The 21,295-nt window shown below is 39.6% G+C and overlaps 1 protein-coding gene and 1 long non-coding RNA gene across 2 annotated transcripts in view; one reads left to right on the top strand and one right to left on the bottom strand.

Annotated features, from left to right (window-relative positions):
* Fank1 (fibronectin type III and ankyrin repeat domains 1) overlaps positions 1–21,295 on the bottom strand; it is a 159,462-nt gene that overhangs the window by 126,610 nt on the left and 11,557 nt on the right. The window lies entirely within an intron of this gene.
* LOC134475237 (uncharacterized) lies at positions 5,691–8,632 on the top strand. Its single transcript, XR_010046276.1, has 2 exons — positions 5,691–6,420; positions 7,583–8,632. It is a non-coding gene; the product is annotated as an uncharacterized LOC134475237 (long non-coding RNA).

Raw genomic sequence — 21,295 nt, 5'->3', positions numbered from 1 at the left:
ACTTTCTTTTCCTCTCTTTTGTACAATGACAATTACACATTTTGGGTTTGTTGCTCCCCCAGTTCTTATTACTTTTTTGGAAGGGAGTAGAACTAAATGTGACCTAACAGAACAGAGTCAATCAAATCAAAAAGGTGGACATAATAGATAATGTAAAAGCATAATACAAGGTGATCAATAATGGGTACCATAATGCCTCCCGCTATCTCTAATAGAATTGCCTATATCATCAGTCACAATAAAATTGAACAAAACAGTAAAGAACAAAACTGACAAAACCAAAACATTGGAGACATTATAGGTCTTCAAAAGTAGATAAAAGTCATTGAGAATGGGCATCATAATGAATCTCACTATCTGCACAGCTGTTGCCTAAACTTTCAAACCTGGTACTATCAAGCCAAACAGAATAGGGGACATCAGTCAAAAACAAGATGGTGAGAGTAATACAGGACTTTAAATCAAGATAATGGAAAGTCAAAGTGGGTTACTATAATATATCCTGCTATTTTTTATTTATTTTTCCTTTAATTAAAAGGATAAAAATAAAAAAGTAAATAATTAAGTGGAGATTGAGATAAAAGAGGGCATAACAGCAAAACAGCGCAGATCAAAACATAACCATTTAAGCAGAATAGTGTTTAACCACAAGATAATCCTGACATAAAAGTAGTTACCATATTGTCTCTTTCCTTGAAATCTTTGAGTATAACTTCGTATACTGTAGCATCAAATATATCAAAACAATGTAAAACCATTTAAGAGAATGACAGCATTACAGGGTATTTAGAATCAACTAACAGAAAATGAACAATGGTTTCTGTATAATCTCCTTGTCTTTAAAAGTTTTTGCTTATACTATCGTACATAATATAAGAAACAACCTGTTTAGACAAATGGAGACAGAAGAACAAAAGCTTGATGAGACTTCAAAACAAGATGATACTAAATCAGCATTACCTATTAAGACGTCATAGGTCTTAATAGGTCAAATAGTTGTTCCTATCATCCAATCTTCTCTGCCTCTTTTCTGTTGAGCTCCTTTTCTGTCATTAGTTGTCAGTTTGTCTTCTTCATTTTGTTTTCTGCTCCATTCATTGTGGCCTCTCTGCCACTATTTCTGGATTCTTTGTATTTTTCTTTTTTAGAATATCCTGCAGTATTCTCTGTAGAGTTGAATTGGTGGTTGCAAATTCCCCTAGTTCCTCTTTATCCTGGAAGCACCTTGTTTTTCCATCAATTTCCAGGGATAGTTGTGCAGGATATATCAATCTTGGCTGGAGATTATTATCTTTCAAAGCTTGAATTATTTCCCCCCACTGTCTTCATGATTTGATGCTTTGTGCAGAGAAATCTGTTGTAATTCTGATGGGTGTCCCCTTGTAAGTGGTCTGTTTCTTGTCTCTGACAGCTTTTAATATTCTGTTCTTGTATTGAATTTCTGGAATTTTTATTATTATATGCCTGGGTGTTGCTCTGTTTGGGTTGTAGGTGGCTGGGGTCCTGTATGCCTCATACATCTGAGTATCTTTACCTTTTGCTAAATTAGGAAAATCCTCCTGAATTATTTCTGTGAGTAGCTTTTGTAGCTCATTTGTTTGTGTCCCTACTTCTTCTTTTATGTTCTTAATTCTTAAGTTATGGATCCTCTTATCATCTTCTAGTCTTTGTATTATTGCTGTTTGTTTCTTTGTTACTTTTAAGAAGTTTTTCATTTCATTCTCCCATATTACAAATCTACTCTCCAGTTCAGATAGTCTGTCCTTAGTTTCTTTCAAGCTGTTATGCCAGTTTTCGATAGAGTTTTTAGTTTCCTGGTAATCTCTTTGAACCTGCTTCACGTATTCCATGCTTTCTCTATTTTCTCCATCAAACAATTCTCTCCTCTTTTTCTGTTCTTCCATTCCACCATCTGTTTTTTCTTGGGTGGTGCTTAGCATTTCTCTAACTATTCTGCTTATTTCTAGCTTCAGGTCATTAATAACTTCATTCCTGAACTGATCTATGAGGCTCTCTAGATGGTGCTTTATGTCTATTGGTGCAGTGTCCGCTATTGCCTGTTTCTCAGGATTGGGGACCGAGGAGCCTTTCTTGTTGCTGCCTCTTCCCATATTCTTTGTTCCTTATATATGCAGGCTTATATAGAAGGCCCAGCTTCCCTCCCTGTCAGCCACAGCCTGATCGAATTGCGCTGGCTAGGTGTTCCTGCCCACCACAGCACACCAGGAAATTCCAGACCAGGCACCCTACACGGGGCCTGCCCCTCCAGGTCACCCTCAGGCTCTGGGATCTGGGTTGTGTTAGCCTACTGGGTCTCCGCCAGCAGTGTCACATAGGCTAGGCACTTCTCACCAATCCCATTTGAGAGGGGGATACGTGGCTGAAGTCCCTGCAGCGCCCCACTCCCGCACGTCTGCCCAGTCCCAGAATGTTCTCTGTTGGTCTCCTGGACCGTGGGAGAGTTCCAGTTTTCCCTCACTCACCAGAGGTGGATGCACGGCTCCCCGCCCATCCTGTTTTCAACTCCGTTCACCGATTCCCGTTCTCAGAGCTTCCACGCGTCTCTCTCCCTGCCGAGCTGATGTAGACCCAGCCGCCGCGCGGCAGGAAACCCAAATCGCGGCTTCCAATGGCGCGGGCTCCATCTTTCACTCTGAGGCTTTATCCGTTCCTGTTATCGCACCAAGATTGCATTCCCAGTTGGTTTCTCTCAGCCCAGTTCGTTCTTGAGTCAGCAGCGCATATCTCCACTTGCTTATGATTCCTTACTCCGCACCATTCCTGAATTCTAAGGTGGGTGTTTCAGAGAGCCTCCGTAGCTGCTGCTATCTGTCCACCATGTTCTCCCGGAAGTCGATAATTTGAGTTTTCATTTCTGTTAATAGTTGTTTTATATAACTGGGTGCTCTGGAGTTTGTTGCATATATATTTAGATAGTTACCTCTTCCTCTTGGAGTTTTCCCCTAACGAGTATGTAGTGATCTTCTTTGTCCTTTATGGTCATTGTTGGTTTAAAGTTCACATTGTCTGCAAACAGAATGGCTACTCCTGCTTTTTTTTTTTATTCCTGTTGCATGAAGTATTGTTTTCCATCCTTTGACTTTCAGTCTGTGAGTATCCTTCTGGGTTAGATGGGTTTCCTGTAAACAGCGTATGGTTGGATTTTGTTTCTTGATCCATTCTGCTAGTCTGTTTGTTTTGATTGGTGCATTGAGACCATTTATATTAATGGTTATAACTGTTATATGCTGGTTTATTGTTGACATGTTATCTCTCTGCTGTTGCATCTTTATCTTTCTGTTCTGTTTAATTATCTGCTTTGCTTAGTGGTTTTTTTCCTTTGTGTATCTAAACTGTCAATATTTTTTGCATGGTTGGCTTGGTGTTCATGAAGTTCTTCAGCTGTTCTTTGTCATGGAAGTATCGTGTTTCACCATCAATTTTGAATGATAGTTTTTCAGGGTACATCAGTCTAGGTTGGAAATTGTTTTGCTTTAGGATCTGGAATACTTCACTCCATGCTCTTCTTGACTTTATTGTTTGTGCTGAGAAGTCTGCTGTGATTCTGATAGGTTTTCCTTTATAAGTGATCTGTCTTTTCTCTCTGACAGCTTTTAATATTCTATTCTTGTGTTGGATTTCTGGGATGGTGATTATTATATGTCTGGGTGTAGTTTTATTTTGGTTATGACTATTTGGAGTTCTATAGGCTTCACTAAACCTGATGTCAGTTACTGAGCTCATGCTTGGGAAATTACTTCTCTAAATATCCTCTTGACCTCCTTTATGTTGTCCCCTTCTTTTTCATTAATCCCTATCAATCTTATGTTATTTTTCTTTGCATCATCTTGCAGTTGTTGAATTGTTATTTTCTGATTCCTTGTTATTTTTAAAAGATCTTTCCTTTCCTGTTCACTAGCTGCAATCCTGTCTTCAAGGTCTGAAAATCTATCTTCACTTTCATTGAGGCAGTTTTTACAGCTTTCAATGGAGTTTTTGATTTCCTGTATATCTCTGTGCACCTGCTTTATGTATTCTGTTTGTTTCTTATATTCTCATCTAGGGATTCTACCTTTTTGTTTAGTTCCTCCAATTTTTTAACTGTGTTTTCTTTAGATATATTCAGAATCTCTTTCATTTCTTTTATCATTTCTTCTTTTACCTGGGAGATTATTTCCAGTTTGAATTCCTTTAAAGCTTCCTGGAGTTGCTTGTTTATTTCAGTAGCTATTATGTCCGATATTTGAGGTGTATGGCATATATTTTCTTCTATATACATCGCTCCTAGGGTTTCTTGAGATGGGCTAGAGATTTGAGGTTGTAATTTGGTGTTTCATTTTGTCATTTTCCTATATTTCTGTGTTTAAAGTGTTATTCGAAAGCTTCCTCAGGGTCTGTTGGAAATCCACTTCTATGTTCGCAGCTCCTGGGACTCTGGCACCCAGTTCCCCCAGGCCGGTGGGCTTCTAGATCCAGTGGCCCTCTTCTGCCTGTTTAAAACTCCGTAATTCCAGATAAGCTGGGCTCCAGGGACACTGTGCACCCTCCTGCTTGCTGGAAACTCCACAGTTCTCCAAGCACAGCCAGAATGGGGAGGCGGATGTAGGCGCCTCAGACCCACTTAGCCACTTCCCTCCACCTGGAAGGCTCGAGGGTCCCAAACAGTCTGGTTTTGGGGCAGAGTTCACTGGGCACTTACTGCAGGCCGCAGGGCCTCTGGAACTGGTGATGCTCACCTGCTTGCTGAGAAATCCACAGTCTTCCAGATACCCAGGGAGGTGGATGCAGGCGTCCCAGATCCACCCAGCCCTTACTCTGCACCCAGACAGTGCAAGACTCCCAAATAAGCTGGGCTCCGGGGACAGTGTGCGCCTGCATGCTTGCTGGAAACACCACAGTTCTCCAAGCGCAGCCTGAATGGTGAGGCGGATGTAGATGCCTCAGACCCACTTAGCCACTTCACTGCACTCAGAAGCCTAGAGGGTCCCAAACTCTTAATTACTTTTATTGGTACAGTCTCTCTTAATTACTTTTATTGGTACAGTTTAGATAAACACAATGATCACATTCATCATAGGAAATCTGTACCTGTGCATATCTTGGTTCTGTTTTTCCATTTCTCTCCTTTTCCCCTCAACCCTGTTTTCTCTTCCTTACTTACAAAAGCTTTGTTTCCATTTTTTCCTTCTATTTTTTTTTCACCAGGAATTGAACTCACGACCTCACACTTTTCAGGCAGATGCTGTGCCAGTGAGCTATATCCCAAGTCTTAATCTTCTTTTCTCTTCTTTTTACCCTCCTTATTCCCTTATTCCCCTTCTTTGAACTTTTTTCCTATTTCCCAATATCCATTATATACTTTGGTACTTCTATACGCTTTTGGTTTCTCACACCAGAGAAACAATGTCATATTTAAATATTGTGTTCAATTTATCTCACTTAAGCGTAGAGTCTCCAGGGCTGGGGATTTAGCTCAGCGGCATAAGCGCCTGCCTTGCAAGCAAGGCAGTCCTGAGTTCGATCCCTGGTACCGATAAAAACAAGAAAAAAAAAAAAGAGTAGAGCCTCCAGGTACATCCACTTTCCTAGAAATGTCTGAAATTTATCCTTCCTTATGGGAAAGTAGTACTCCATTGTATAAAAAATACACATCTTCTGTATCATCTATTGATGTGCATTTAGGCTGCTTCCAAGATATATAACAAACTGTGCTACGATAAACATGGGTGCTCATATATCACTGTGCTATGATGCTTTTAACTCTGGGGAAGATATTAAGAAGGAGAATACCTGGGTCAAACAGAATCTGTGGTTTTAGTTTGTAAGGAATCTCCACACTGATTTTCACAGTGGTTGCATGTTGGGAGCCACAGCCCCGAGCCCGGTCGCCTCACTTGGCGGACGTGAGGCCTGTAGTAAAGAGTGAAGCCTGAGGTAGATTGCCCCTCCCATCGAGCACGTTAGTTTCCTGCTTACCGCGTAAGCAACCCGCTCAACAATATAGTCTGCCTGGCAACTGATGATGTTAGCCAATCAGCTTGCCTTGCTTACTTTAACATGATTGGACACTGTACCCGTATATATACCGGTGCCACCCCTGGGCGGAAGAAGAAGCCAGATAGAAGCCCGGAAGTAGAAGCCCAAAAGGAGCCGCGGAGAGCGGACCGGTAGAGGCTTTGGGGCAGACTGAAGCACAAAAGGAGCCGCGGGGAGCGGACCAGAGGAGGCTTCAGCTGGGAGAACCCAGGGCAGGCTGTACGGAGAAGGAAAATAAAAAGAAAAGGTTGTCCACTACCAGACTTTGTCGTGTGTCCTTCCTGCCGGCCGGGAGCGGACATCGACATTTGGAGGCCCGCCCGGGGACTGATCACCCCCGCGACGTGGAAGTGGACAACGCTCCAGTACAGAGCTGCGAGACAGGTGAGTTGGGGATAAGCCTGGGCTCTGGGTGGCGCGCACCTACAGGGCTTTTAGACTCCCCTCAGGCTCACGCGTAAGTGGCGGATTCCTTGGGCCTCACGCGGTGAGTAACATATTAAAAGATGGGAAACATGTTAGGTAGCAACACTAAGAGCGAGGGTGGTTGTGGAGAAAGCTCTCAAGAGCTTACAAAAGTACGCAGGGTATCTGAGCAGGCCCAGTCAGGGAGCTCCCGAGAGGGGTCCGTCAAGGGGAACAAGGATGCTAAGGAGAAGGACGGGGCTCTAGCCTCGGAGTCGTCTGACTCCGAGGACGAGGGAAAGTTGAATGGCAGGGAGGCCAAAGAGACCAGCTGTCAGGAGCCTAAGTCGCTCGATAAGGAGTCGCAGGGTTCTTTACCTTGGGGGCCGTTTCCGGAGGCGATTCCTCGCCACGAGGCGGCCGCCTGGGAGCTCTCTCCCCTTTCGCCAGAACAGGAAGTGATGCACGGGCCCCCATTTTCCGCCCAATCACGGCCGCTGTCTTATGCTCCGCCGCCGGCGGGTCGGTATTTTTACAGGCGGCTTTGGCAGGGGGGACGCTTGTCTCATGAGGTACATCCACCTGGGATAGATAGTGGCCCCTACGGGATATTTCCTGTACAAGTAGCTATGGGCCAGGGACACAATGTATGGGAGCCTTTTGAGATAAAGCAGATTAGAGAACTTAAAAATGCAGTTACAACCTTTGGGCCGACTGCGCCTTACACCATTGCCATGCTGGAGAATCTGTCTTCTGGGCCCCTCGCCCCCGCGGACTGGATTCAGCTGACAAAGGCGTGTCTGCCCTCGGGCAGTTACCTGGATTGGCGAGCCTGGTACGCAGAGTTCTCTGCAGAGCAGGCTGAGAAAAACGCCGGTCGAGGAAACGGGGGCTAGAGATTTAGCTCAGCGGCATAAACGGGGGCTGGGGATTTTCGATCCCTGGTACCAATAAAAAAAAAAAAAAAAAAAAAAAAAAAAAAAAACGAAAAAGATAAAAATAAAAAATAAAAAATAAAAAACAAAAAGGGGGAGTAAGCCAAGGCCTACCTCCAAAGGCGCGGTTATCTATGACAGGACAATGGATGGGCCCGGATCCAGTGGTCAGCTGGAACCGAGGCGCGGTTTGTGTTTTCCCACAGGAACCGGGACGAGAACCACTGTGGATACCGGAGAGATTGACACGGGCAACAAAGCCCTCGACTGAAGATCAGACCTGCCCTACTGGAGATCCATCACAGACCAACCAATAAGATGAATAGAAATAGCGGTAGCCCGAAATGGACAAGAAGATCCTCAGGCATATGCATGGCTCGCTCGCCTAGCCTACGACCGAGTCTAGGGACGGTGAGCTTCCCACACTCCTCCTCTAAAAAATTATGATATAGCAGGGTAGGTGAGTCAATGACGGGTAAGAGCGTGCCTCCCCAGCACGACTCGACCTAAGCCAGGCCCTACCCCATCCTGCACGTAAGCCGCTGGACTGTTAGATGCTGCCCAGGTCTAAATTTCTCTCCGAGGGGATTTCTTTACGGAGAGGAAATGAGTGCAAGCTTGTGTGCATCCAGGTTCCGTCCAGTTTGTGCCTGGCCCTAGAAAAAGGACGAGGGCCTCAGGGCCTTGGCGGACCATGGGACGGCCGACCAGGGTCTAAGCCAAGGACCTACGGTGGGCCTACGCATAGGGCATAAGCCTCTGCACCCAGTCCAGAAAGGGCTACGATGCGCACATTCATAAAAAATAAAAAAGGGGGAGATGTTGGGAGCCACAGCCCCGAGCCCGGTCGCCTCACTTGGCGGACGTGAGGCCTGTAGTAAAGAGTGAAGCCTGAGGTAGATTGCCCCTCCCATCGAGCACGTTAGTTTCCTGCTTACCGCGTAAGCAACCCGCTCAACAATATAGTCTGCCTGGCAACTGATGATGTTAGCCAATCAGCTTGCCTTGCTTACTTTAACATGATTGGACACTGTACCCGTATATATACCGGTGCCACCCCTGGGCGGAAGAAGAAGCCAGATAGAAGCCCGGAAGTAGAAGCCCAAAAGGAGCCGCGGAGAGCGGACCGGTAGAGGCTTTGGGGCAGACTGAAGCACAAAAGGAGCCGCGGGGAGCGGACCAGAGGAGGCTTCAGCTGGGAGAACCCAGGGCAGGCTGTACGGAGAAGGAAAATAAAAAGAAAAGGTTGTCCACTACCAGACTTTGTCGTGTGTCCTTCCTGCCGGCCGGGAGCGGACATCGACAGTTGCACCAATGTAAACTCTCACAAACAGTGGAGAAGGATTCCTTGCCCCCTATAGCCTTGCCAGCATTTGTTACTGGTTGGTTTCTGATAACGGCCATTCTTTCTGGAGTTGTACTCACAGTGTTCTTTTAATTTGCATCTCTTGAATGACCAATGATGTTGAACATTTTTTTCATATATTTAATTGCTATTTGTACTTCATCTGAGAAGTGTCCATTCATTTCAGCTACCATTTTTTGATTTAAATTTAAGGGGCTGATTTTGGTGTGTGTCTTGTTTATTCTACATGTTAGTATTTTGTCTGAGGAATAGTTGGAAAAAATTATTTTACCATTCTGTGATTTGTCTCTTCACTCTATTAGGGATTTCTTTTGCTGTGCAAAAACTTTTTAATATGACATTCTAGGTATTGATTTTTTGTAGTATTTTCTGCATGACTGGGGTTTTGGCCATAAAAGTGTTAGCCTGTACCTATGTCTTAAAGGGTCCTACCTATTCTATCTTGTAACAAATTTAGTGTTTTTAACATTTAGATCTCTGATCTATGTTTATTTTAGTTTAGTGCATTGTGAGATATATGGGTTTAGGTCTAGTCTTTAGCATGTGAAAGTCAATTTCCCCAGCACCACTTATTAAAAATGCTATCTTTCTTACAATGAAGATGTTGGACCCCTTTGTCAAATATAAGGTGACTAAGTATGTTTAGAGCTGATTCTGCATCTTCTAATATGTTCCATTGATCCTCAGGTCTGTTTTTCTGCCAGGACCATTCTGTTTTTAATCACAGTAGCTTTGAATTATAATTTCAAATCAGGGACTGTGATGCCCATCTCCTTGCCTTTGTTGCTCAGAATTGCTTTTGCAATTCTAGGTTTCTTCTAATCCCAAATAAATTTTAGGATTGTTTTCTCTAATTCTGTGAGTTGGTCATGGAATTTTCCTAAGTTCTTTTATTTTCTAAATCTCTATCTACTCTAGATTCACTAACCATGTTCTTTATTATGGTCAATACCTCTTTAGACCTTATTATGGCCAACACCTCTGAGAAATTATTTCTGATTTATTTCTAGAGCTTCATTCATTTGCTTTGTTACTTCCACTGTTTCCCCTTCAGAGAGTTCAGGTGGGTGGCTTTTGATTTGTTCCACTTCTGTGACCCCTAGGTTTGCCTGCGGTGAGCCCGAGGTGATAGTGTTGCATCTTCTTCCTTGTCTTCTCAATTTCTATTTTTAAAAATTTATTTTCTGAGTTGAAATTTGTAAATTCCTTATGGTTTCAGCTTTATTATTATTATCAGAACTCCTTGGGAAATGACTAATTTTCAGAAATAACTTCCAAGTTGGCTGGTTTTTGGCTTTTGAATCTGTTGCAAGATTCTGTCTCTTCAATCTGTTAAGGATGAGAAGATGCTGCCTGTTTGTCCCAGTTCCTAGTTCTTCGGTACTGGACTGTAATATTGTGTATGACCCTCAGACAATCTCAGTTTTAGCACACAAGGAAGAACAACTGATTAGAACATCTATGTCACCTTGGCTAAAATAATATAATCAGTAATAACAGGATTGAGCACAGCTTGGAAAATGACAATTGACTGTAGAAACTACTAATGTGCCACCTTCAATTGTGTGCACAAGATTTATAACTATATAACAAAATCTAAAATCAGAAAATTATATACAGTGAGTATTCTCTTAATTGAGCAATTTTACCCCCTGGGGAGAAAATTTAAAAAGAATAAGGGGGGAATACAGAAATAGAAGAACAGAAAGAGAGTATAGGCAAAATTGAAAGACAGGAAGATTACCTAAGCTTTTGGTGACTGGTGAAGACAACTGGAAAATAAAGTAGGAAGAAACAAAAACAGACCAAGTTAAAAAAAATCTTCACACTTATGAAGAAACTAGACTACCTGATCACCAATAGTGAGACTTCTAATTTCAAGCCTGAGGCTAGCTCCTTTTTTTTTTTTTTTTTTTTTTTTTTTGTCTTTTTATCGGTACCAGGGATTAAACTCTTGACTACTTGCTTAAGGCAGGCGCTTATGCCGCTGAGCTAAATCCCCAGCCCAATCCTGAGCTTATCTTCTATGGTCTATAGTTTTGTGGTAATGCGCATGTGAGGTGTGAGGTCTCTGCTGCCACTGGTAGACAAAAGAGGCAGACAGAGCCCAGACCCATGCTGGATGAGTCCAGAAACCCTGCAGTAGGAATAGGATGAGGTGCTGATTAAACTGCATTCAGTTGGCCCCACCCCAAGATGGCGCCCAATCACCATCTCCTGGGGGCCATCTGGACTGGAGTCACTCAGCAATCACTGAAATTCACAGCATCCACTGCCCTGCTCCTCTGCTGCATTTCTCTGTAGAGGTTTCTGTGGTACTCTGCTGTTACTGCAACTCTGTAGATGCAAGTCTCCTTTTTCATGCTATGAGCAGGGAGTCAGGAAGAAAGCACAGTTTGCCACCTCCCTCTTCTGTATTGAGTTCCATCACCTCACTTTCCCTATGGACTCAAATTCTCCCTTCAGAACTTTTCTGGGACACCAGAATCTACCTTCCCTCCTTTTCCTCCCCAAATGGCTCTTCTCTATCATCTGGACTCCCAGTCTCAGAAACACTGGTTTGCCGCTGCTCACCATTCTGCCATCTTCCTGGAAGTCCTGATGTTTTAGTTTAGAAACAACAACTCATACAGTAACATCTTTTGTCCTAAACGAAAAACACATGCACCACATGTTCAGCACAACTGTACTAGATCATTAATGAACCCTAAAGTTAAAGAATTGAAATCAGATGAATTATGCTTTCTGATCACAGAATTAAACTAGAAATCAATACAACATGCTGGGACATCCTCTAACATGTGGAAATTAGGCATCATATTTTAAAATGACCCACAAGTAGTCAATGAGGGTGTCTTAAAGAAAATTAGAAAATGTTTTGAAGCAATAAACATGAGATAAACCCATCAAAACCTATGCTTAGAGAGAAATTTACAGCACCCTGTTCTTATATTGTAAAGGAGAAAAGTATCAAATGAATAAGCTAAGTATCTACTTAAGTAGAAAAACAACCAAATAAACCAAAAAGTCAATGGAATTGATAAATATCTAACCAGGTTGATGGAGAGAATAGAGCCAGAGCCACAAAGCACATAAATTATTATTATGGGAATCAAAGACCTAATAGATACTAGATGTCTAAGAAGCACACTGAAAAACAAATTATGATTATAAACATTACAAATTAGATAAAAATGCATCAGCTCCTTGAAAGACTAATTTCAAAAAGAAATGAGTAGCTTGAATACTCCCCATCTGCTAAAGAAACTGAAATGAGGTAACCATGTTGCAAGACAATTCAACAGTTTTTTATAAAGTCAAACACACCCCAACAATGTGAGCAAGCAATCTTACCCCTAGATATTTGCCCAACTGAATGAAAATCTATGCTTGTGTTAAAACTGGTATGTGAGTGCTTGTAACAAATTACTCATAATTTACCCAATGGAAATATATTATGTTCTCCTAATAATGAACTGATTTTTAAAAAACAGCATCCATACAATGGATTACTACTTATTTAAAAAATAGGAATGGGGCTAGGGATTTAGCTCAGTGGCATAAGCACCTGCCTGGTAAGTGTGAGGTCATGAGTTCAATCCCCAGTACCACAAAAAAAAAAAAAAAAAAAAAAAGGAACGAAGTGCTGGGCATGCGGTGCACACTTCTAACTCCAGCACTCTGGAGAGTAAGGAAGAAGGATTGCCATGAGTTCAAGGCCAGCCTGGATTACACATACACAGTGAGATCCTGTCTCAAAAAACTAAAGAAAGACAAAGGATGACATATCAATAAAACAACATGAATAAATCCCAAATGCATTGTACCATGGCCAACTCACCAGACTCAAAGGTTATGACCTGAATCATTTCACTTACTTGATATTCTGAAAAAAGAAATCCTAAAAAAACACAGTTGCCAGGGGTTAACGGTGGAGGGATTCACTACAAAGCAGTAACACAAGGCAGTTTTGGCAATGACTAAATTGTTCTGTGTCTTCACTGTGGTAATGGTTATATGATATGACTGCATTTGTCAAAACTCATAGTGCTATATTCCACAAAGTAAATTCTACTCTACGCAAATTTTAAACGTTTTAAAAGGTGCTTGCAAACTAAAGTCAGCGTTGTACTAGTATAAATTTTATCTCAGGATTTTCAGATGAAAAAGCAATTAACTAACATTAGCAGATGAAAAAAGAATGACTAAAACATAAGTGTTTGATAAACTTCAAAACCTACTTTATGAGTTAAAAATGTCTATATAAATCATAAATAGCAGGGAAATTCCTTAGTCTAGTAATGGAGAACTACTACAAGTAAAAGCACTCACTCTTAATACTGAAGTCATTAATACATTCTCTGAATGAAATACATTCTCTGAAGTCAGAAAAACAAAGACAGTCACTGGAGGTGCTAACAGGAAAAGTGAAAACATCAGTGAAGAAACAAAATTTACAGAATTTTGCATGAAGTAAAGCATGAAGAATTTAGTTGCATACCTAACAACATTAAAATTTTTAAATTATATAATTTACAATAGCATTAAAATGCAATGAACCATGAAAATAAAAGAAAAATTATAATGAAAGCAACACTGAGTGAACATTTCAAAGTAGAGTTGAAAGGCCACTGTAGAAATGTCAAACTGCTGCCTAGAAGTGTAACTTTTGACTACAGAAACCTGAAACAATCAGGTCATTATGTTGTATCCAAAATATACAAGAGGTTATTAGGTGCCTGCTTTGGGAATATTCTTCTTAAGTATATGCATTCTTAGTTTTCCACCAGTCATGTAGCCTGAACCTCTCTCAACATTTTGTATGTCAGGAGGTAGTTTACAATAAATGAACAATGCTAGTCTACTATGTAAATTCACTCTCCCTGCCTCCTTGAGAAGAGTCCTTCTGTGCTCTGTGAATCTATGTCTCCTGAACTGCAATTCCTCATACTTTCAAAGTTCTTTTATAGCCTTATAGCTTGAATTGATCCACAGAATCTGTCAAAAAATACGCAAAGTATGTAAGAATTTTGGAATATATCAAAAACATAACAAGTGGAGAAATAAGTGAGATTCACAGATTGAAAGATTCAATATCATAAAGCTCTCCTCAGAATGACTTGTCTAATCTCAGTGGAAATCTTACCAAGTTTTGTGAAACCTGATAAATCAACTCTAAAATTATGCATAAGGATCAGGCATGGTAGCACACGCCTGTGGTTCCAGCACTTGGAAGGCTTGGGAAGGAGGATCCCTGTGGTTTGAGACCAGCCTGTAGCGTATATAGTATGTTCAAGGCCAGCGTGAACTACATAGCAAGACTCTGTCCCAAAAAACAAAAAACAATTAGAAATAAATAAATAAGAGTAGGCCAGGCTTGGTGACACACACCTATAATCCCAGCACTTGGAAGGCTAAGGCAAGGAGGATCGTTGCAAGTTCAAGACCAGCCTGGGCTACAAAGTGAGCTCAAGGCCAGCCTGAACTGCATAGCGAGACTCTGCCACAAAAAGACAAAAAAAAAATTTTTAAATAGACTAAAATAAATAAGTAAACATAAAATTGTACAAAAGACCAACAGCGGTCAAAATCAAAACAGAGGAGGGGACACAAATATTCTCTGACTAATGAAGTAATTAGAAGACTAGCAAAATTAGTATGTGGTACCATCAATCTAGAATGTCTAAAGCCCCTCAAAAGAATAGGCATGTACTCATATATGTGTTCCCCAAATTTATTTTAAAATAAAAAGAGGCTTTAAAAAATGTATTGGAAGCCAATGTTTAGATAGATATAAACCCTTATTCAGCCTCTTTTTTAAAATTCACAAAGTGGGTCTGGGGATTTAGCTCAGCGGCATAAGCACCTGCCTTGCAAGCAGGCAGTCGTGAGTTCGATCCCCAGTACCGATAAAAATGAAAAAAAACAAAAAAAAAAAAAACCTCAGTAAAATTCACAAAGTTTTAGTCTACTAAAAGATTTGAGTCCTGGCAAAGAAGCTACAAAACCAATCATTGCTGCTAATGAGATATCGGGATCTCAGGGCTCTTTCCAAGTTAATAGCAGTCACAGCAGAGTCCAAACTCTTGACACATTCTCTATTTATGAGCATTGTTTTTAACAGTTTGTCAACATTACCCATAAATCATAGAGAAGCAGAAATGTTTATGTGACCTTCTGCCAAAAACAATCACTCAAGAGTGTTTTCGCTTCTTATTAGAACTACTCCAGAAGGTAGAGCTTCAGGAATGTTTTAAACAAGAAAAATGTTATTCAGTAAAAAGAAAAAAAGCTTCCTTATATTACCTATTTAAAAATCCTGTGAATTGTAATAAACAATATGAATTCACTTGGATAACTTATTTTTAAAAGGCTTTAAGGAAACATTTAATCCAAAGTTACATCTAACTTATAAAATTGAACTATTATATTTTCACAATTCTGGAACTCAAAGGCCAGAAGTTACAAGAGTTGACCTATATTCCAAATCCAGAAAAGACAAAATGTACAGGCCAATTGCTGATTTCTTCTGTATATTATGTTTCTTCACTATAGTGTGGAATTCATTTTATGTCTGACAAAGCCTCTTCGCAAGGGGATAAAACAAACATGGGTTAAAAAAATAAACTAACCAAAAGCACAGTCTCATAGAGTACAAGAGGCAGTAGTTATCTCCCATGTCCAAATTCTGCCCCACGGTGTATGTCCTTTAAACCGAAAGAATACTGAATATAACTGCAAAATCTATGTCCTTAACTCATCACAAAGTTGCAGTAATTTTTTTATTACAGAATTTCCCAGCATGAACAAGCTCTCCCAAGAGAGACAACAGTTATACATATAAAATCATCTGGCTTTATCGTTGAATTTGGTTCAAAATTCAAGTCAAAAATGCACCAAAAAAATAACCAAATTCAGTGGGAAAACTCCCTTAAAGTTATTATGGTCATATGGGTTTGTACTCTTTTGCTTTGCTTCAAATTTTTTATATCCTACAAAGAATTACTCTTTTCTAATGAAGACTGGCTAGTCTTCAACATTCCATATGATTTAAAGATAAATGAGTCTTTCCTTCCTTCAAAAGGCCCTCTTAAATGGGTCAGGAAAGATTCAAAGAACATCCTTACCTCCAGAAGGTATTTCCGAGTTTTTGTTTCTATGACATTAAAGCTCTCCCAGGCCAATTATATTAGAAATCAACTTCTACTGAATGTTCAACAAACAGTAGCTGACCCTTAGGGTTCAGTGGACTAAGATTTGAATTTAGGTAATTCTCATGACTTCTATGTTATCTTCAGTGCTAGAAATTTCTTCCCTTTCATAAGATTTACCTTCAATTACAAATAGACTTAAAGAGCCCCAAGCATCATTAGCTGATCTCTGTTGAGATATTGTATGTATTTTTGTTTTTACTGTTACAACTTTAATTCTATCACTTATTTCTGAGACAATACTCTGAAGTTTTTTCCAACCCTGTAGAAGGGAGTGAAACAAGACTACACAATTTCCCATCACAAAGGCCTAAATACTAGCAGTAACACTTCTGATAAACAGCTAGCTTCTCTGAGCCTGTTTCCTCCTCTGTGACCTAGAAATAGTCTCTCCGCAAGGTTTTAAGGATATGAAATACATATAAAGGACTTCATATTTAGAGATGTTGAAATGATAAAATTTTTAAAACTTTTTTATCATATCAAAATATGTAATGTATTACCTGTTTTAGTTACTTTTCTTTCATTTCTGGGACAAAACACCCAATACACAAAATGAAAGAAAGGTTTATTTAGCTCACTGTTTGTGGAGGTTTCAGTCCATAATCAGTTGGCTCCAATGCAGGGTGGGTTGGCACCAGGTCAACACTTCAAAGCAGCAGCCAGCAAAACTAGCCAGAGCAAAAGGGAGAGAAGAGCAAGCCGCTTTTCCTCCCTTATAGCATAGGCAGGCCACAACCACTCCAAAGACAGTGTAGCACTGACAAAATCTCCTTGCCTTTCTCTTGCACAGAATGGGGATATTTACAAAGAACAAAACCTGACTCCCTGCTGAGTCTCTTAGTTAAACTTCTAAACTTCTCAAGTTGACACATTTTTATCATATCAAAATATATAGCATATTACCTTTTAACCGTTTTTAAGTGTTCAGTTCAGTGGCTTTAAATATATGAATATCATTGTGCAATCATCACTATGCATTTCTAGAAATGTTTATCATCCCCAAGTGACACTGTATTACAAATCCGGTAAGATTTGAGAAATACCAGCCTGATCTGTTTTGTCTTTTGACCCTGATGGGTTTAGCAAAACTTATAACCACCCTAATTTTTACCAGTTTCCACACAAAGAGTTGCCCCAACACTGCTTATTCCCTCAACCCCACTTATTCCCCCAAATTGCCCCATGGCAAAACACTAAGCTGCCCATGCCCAACTCCACTTTTCCTCCATGAAATATTCATTTACTGTCTGAACCTGTGTTTCCTGATTTGCAAATCTATTCTGCATCCAATTAAAACTGTCTTTGCTTGTATTTTAATCTCATCTATGATTTCTTGATTTGCAGAACCCACTGAGTCCTACTTTAGGAGCCTCATGTGGCTAGTATTGATTGTCAATTTGATTGGCTTGAAATATCCACTTGGGGAATATGAGGATAAAATTTATCTTTCAGAATGGAGGGATGGAAGGAAACTTGAGTCTTCAAAACTCAGCTATACCTGACCCACCCCCAAACAAATTATTTCTCAGCATTTAATTTCTTTTGTTAGAGAGAATTTAATTTTTCTTCTTCATAATGAAAATATGGTTGGACACATTGCTTTGGGGAGCTGGGAAGAGGAGCTCAGCTATAGGGTGCTTTCCTAGCAGCCAAGAGGCCCTATAGTATCTTCCCCAGAACAGACCCTCCCTTGAGCCAAGGTTTCCTTTCACTGTGAAATTTTCTCTATCCTCTTTCAACACTGCCTATATTTTTCAGATCTTCTATTTAATTAATACTTGAGTTCCCACCACGTGTTTGCACACAATGAACATGCGGTAATACAGTGTGAATAGCCAAGGCCAGCTTGTGGCCTCATAGTTTACAATCCAGCCAAAGGTAGGAGTAGAAATTACCACCTGATAAGACTGAGACAAGATGCAACCTTGGAAAAAGAAGAAAAAGTAATTCGAATTTAGAAAATGAACTCTATTACTTCCCAAATGATTCACTGAAAAAATGCTGCTATCTATTGGGGGTTTTTTGGTGGGGTCCCTAATGTAATGAATATTTAAGGAATTCAGAAATAACAGTTCTACTGGTAAGTTAAATGACAGAAAATACTTGAAGAATCTAGAAATCTACATGTTCCATCCATAAACAACCTATGGTTCTCAGACCTCCTTTCATTTGGTGATCAGTCTGAATTTACATTATATTTGCCTCCTTCCAGGTCTTGCTTCATTGCTGCTTCTTTTTATTCTTTTTTAAGTAGTACAGTCATCACAAGCCAGGCCCAAGAGTAAGCACCTTGTACATACTGTCTCATTTAGTCTTTAGTCTCAAACCCTACAGCTAGTACACAGCAATCCAGGCTTCATTGCTTCCCATGTCCACCTTTGCCCCTTTCTTGATTGTGCAGTGGCATTGCCACAATGTTGTAAATTAATGTTTTTAATCTAAAATTAACACACCCAAATGCCAGTTGGAAGTAATGGTATTAACAACTATTATCAGAGGAGAGCTTAGTAGAAACAGCTGTGGCGAGCCAGATTGACTCATGCTGAAATTACTGTAATCACGTTACCACCCAATATCCAACAGGAAAGGAAGTTCACAGAGCACCAGACCTTGCAACAGTTGTCAGTTTCACAACATATGCTTCTTCTGGCAGACCACTAAAGGACTAAGGGTAGGTATCATGTAGAATGAGTAATAATCAAAATGTGGTTGCAAAATCCAGGTGCAGTTGTGCATACCCATAGTCCCAGCTACACACAAAGCTGAAGAGGTAGGATTGCTTGAGCCCCCAAGTTGAAGGCCAGCTTGGGCAACATGCTATCTCAAAAAAAAAGTTGATTCATAATCAGAAAAGGGTAGAGAATCATCTGTGTACCTTTGGAATTATCTAAAGGGGCAAGGTCACATGACTCCCTTTTAAGGCCTCAGCTGTTTGTATCCTGTTCCCTTCTCAGGATTATTACGATTGGGCTTGTTGTCAATAGATTGTTTTGTTTTGTACTTCCATGATACATAACTTACTAAATTTTGTAGGTTTTTAGAAGTATTTAAAAATTCCAGAGTTGGTAATACTGTCATTCTCTTGAATGGTTTTACATTGTTTTGATATATTTGATGCTACAGTATACGAAGTTATACTCAAAGATTTCAAGGAAAGAGACAATATGGTAACTACTTTTATGTCGGGATTATCTTGTGCTGAAACACTATTTTGCTTAAATGGTTATGCTTTGATCTGCACTGTTTTGTTGTTATGCCCTCTTTTATCTCAATCTCCACTTTATTATTTACTTTTTTATTTTTATCCTTTTAAGGGAAAAATAAATTAAAAAATAGCAGGATATATTATAGTAACCCACTTTGATTTCCTATTAACTTAATTGAAATCCTGTATTGCCCTCACCATCTTGTTTTGACTGATGTTCCTCTATTCTGTTTTGCTTGATAATACCAGGTTCAAAAGTTTAGGCAACAGCTGTAAAGATAGTGGGATTCATTATGACGCCCATTCTGGTTGACTATTATCTACTTTTGAAGACCTGTAATGTCTCCCATGTCTTTGTTTTGTTGGTTTCGTTCTTTACTGTTTTGTTCAATTTTATTATAACTGATGATATAGGTAATTCTATTTGAGATAGTGGGAGGCATTATGGTAACCATTGTTGATCACCTTGTATTATGTTTTTACATTATCTATTATGTCCACCCTTTTGATTTCACCGACTCTGTTCTGTTATGTCACATGTGGTTTTACTCTCTTCCAAAAAAGTAATAAGAACTGTGGGAGTAATAAAACCCAAAATGTGTAATAGTCATTGTACAAAAGAGAAGAAAAGAAAGTGCTCTAAATGATATAACTGCATGTATATTTAAGTGTAGAAGATAGACAATGATATTACTGAGTTTTGTTGGATCATTGAACAGAACTGTTTGCAGACTCATTGTTTGAATGTCCACTTTATATGCTTTAATTTTGTAACTTGAACAAATATTTCTAAGATGACAATACGTAATCCATTAACCAGTGATTTCCTACTGTTTATTTTTTTTTCTGAAATTCTGTATAACTTGTATCCTTTTTCTGCTTTTTTTTTTTTTCTTTTTCTCCTAAAAAAAATTCCAGGGTTAGGGATATAGCTCAGCCGCACAGTGCCTACCTGGCAAGTACAAACAAGGTCCTGAGTTAAATTTTGGTACAAAATAAAATAAATTTTAAAAACAAAAAAATTAAAATTCCAAATACATACTCTAATTCTGGTTCATACTGAAATTAAGCATTATATATTAAACATGTTAGCCAAAACTTCAAGGCATTAACCAGTATAAATCTAATTAGCACTATTAACATATCTGTTTAAAATCAAACAACCAACAAAAGGCAATGAATTCAAGTTTCCAATGTTAAGGTAAAAGATGTTTCTTTACCTGGTGTTTAAATTCCTCAAAAGAAAACAATAACATTGGCAATGCCAACACATAAATAAACAAGGAATCAGGTAACACTCAACCACCAAGCTAAGGGACAGGAATAGAGATTTCTATTTATGGGTCATTTTTCATTGGGAAAACAGGTTAGTTTGGGTACAGGTGTTAGTCCTTCCATATGGTCGAACAAACAGGTTTAATCTCATGTGCAAATAATGGTTAAGAGTGGCTGTTTCCAAAAAGCCTGAATGATACTGACCTTAGTGGGGTTAAAAAAACAAAACAACTCAATAGCTACCAGGGGTGTGGTGGAAGGGTGGGCCACACACATGGCTTGAGTCTGTTGACTGTGTCTTATAACAGTGATTCAACATCAGAAATGATTAGGATATTGACAAGCAGCCATTTTTTTAGTCTTCCTTAATGATTATGATCAGGATATTTTAGTGCAAGGCAAATATCACATTTTCATAAACAATTCGATATAAATATAGGCACAATGTGTTTATATTTCTTATCCACTCACTATTGCACACAGATGCTTAATGTATTATTTCCTTTTCTCTGCAGAGAATCCACTCTGTGTAAGGTCATAGGACAGGCAAGTCAACAATGTAGAATGGAGCTACCTAGCCCTAACTCTGAAGGAGATGCTAAGGGTGTCTGTCGTATATGTGAGGAAAATTTAATAATAATTAAGTTGTTCAAAGAAATTAGGGTTTCTGTTTTTACTAGCAAAATGGTAAAAATTTAAAAGGATTTAGCATTCTGGTTCTCTGCTTTCCTTGTAGAAAGACCACTGTGATTGATTACATTGGGTCCACCTCCATGATACAGGCTAATCTCCCCTCTGACTATCTTTAACCACAAAACCCTTTTTACTGTGTAAAGCAACATAGTCACAGGTTCAAGAG

Source organism: Cavia porcellus, unplaced genomic scaffold (assembly GCF_034190915.1).
Source record: "Cavia porcellus strain 051 isolate PalLab524CR breed Dunkin Hartley unplaced genomic scaffold, mCavPor4.1 scaffold_2, whole genome shotgun sequence".
NCBI classification, from domain to species: Eukaryota; Metazoa; Chordata; class Mammalia; order Rodentia; family Caviidae; genus Cavia; species Cavia porcellus.
Note: the sequence above shows the minus strand (reverse complement) of the source record. Positions and strands in the feature narration are given on the sequence as shown.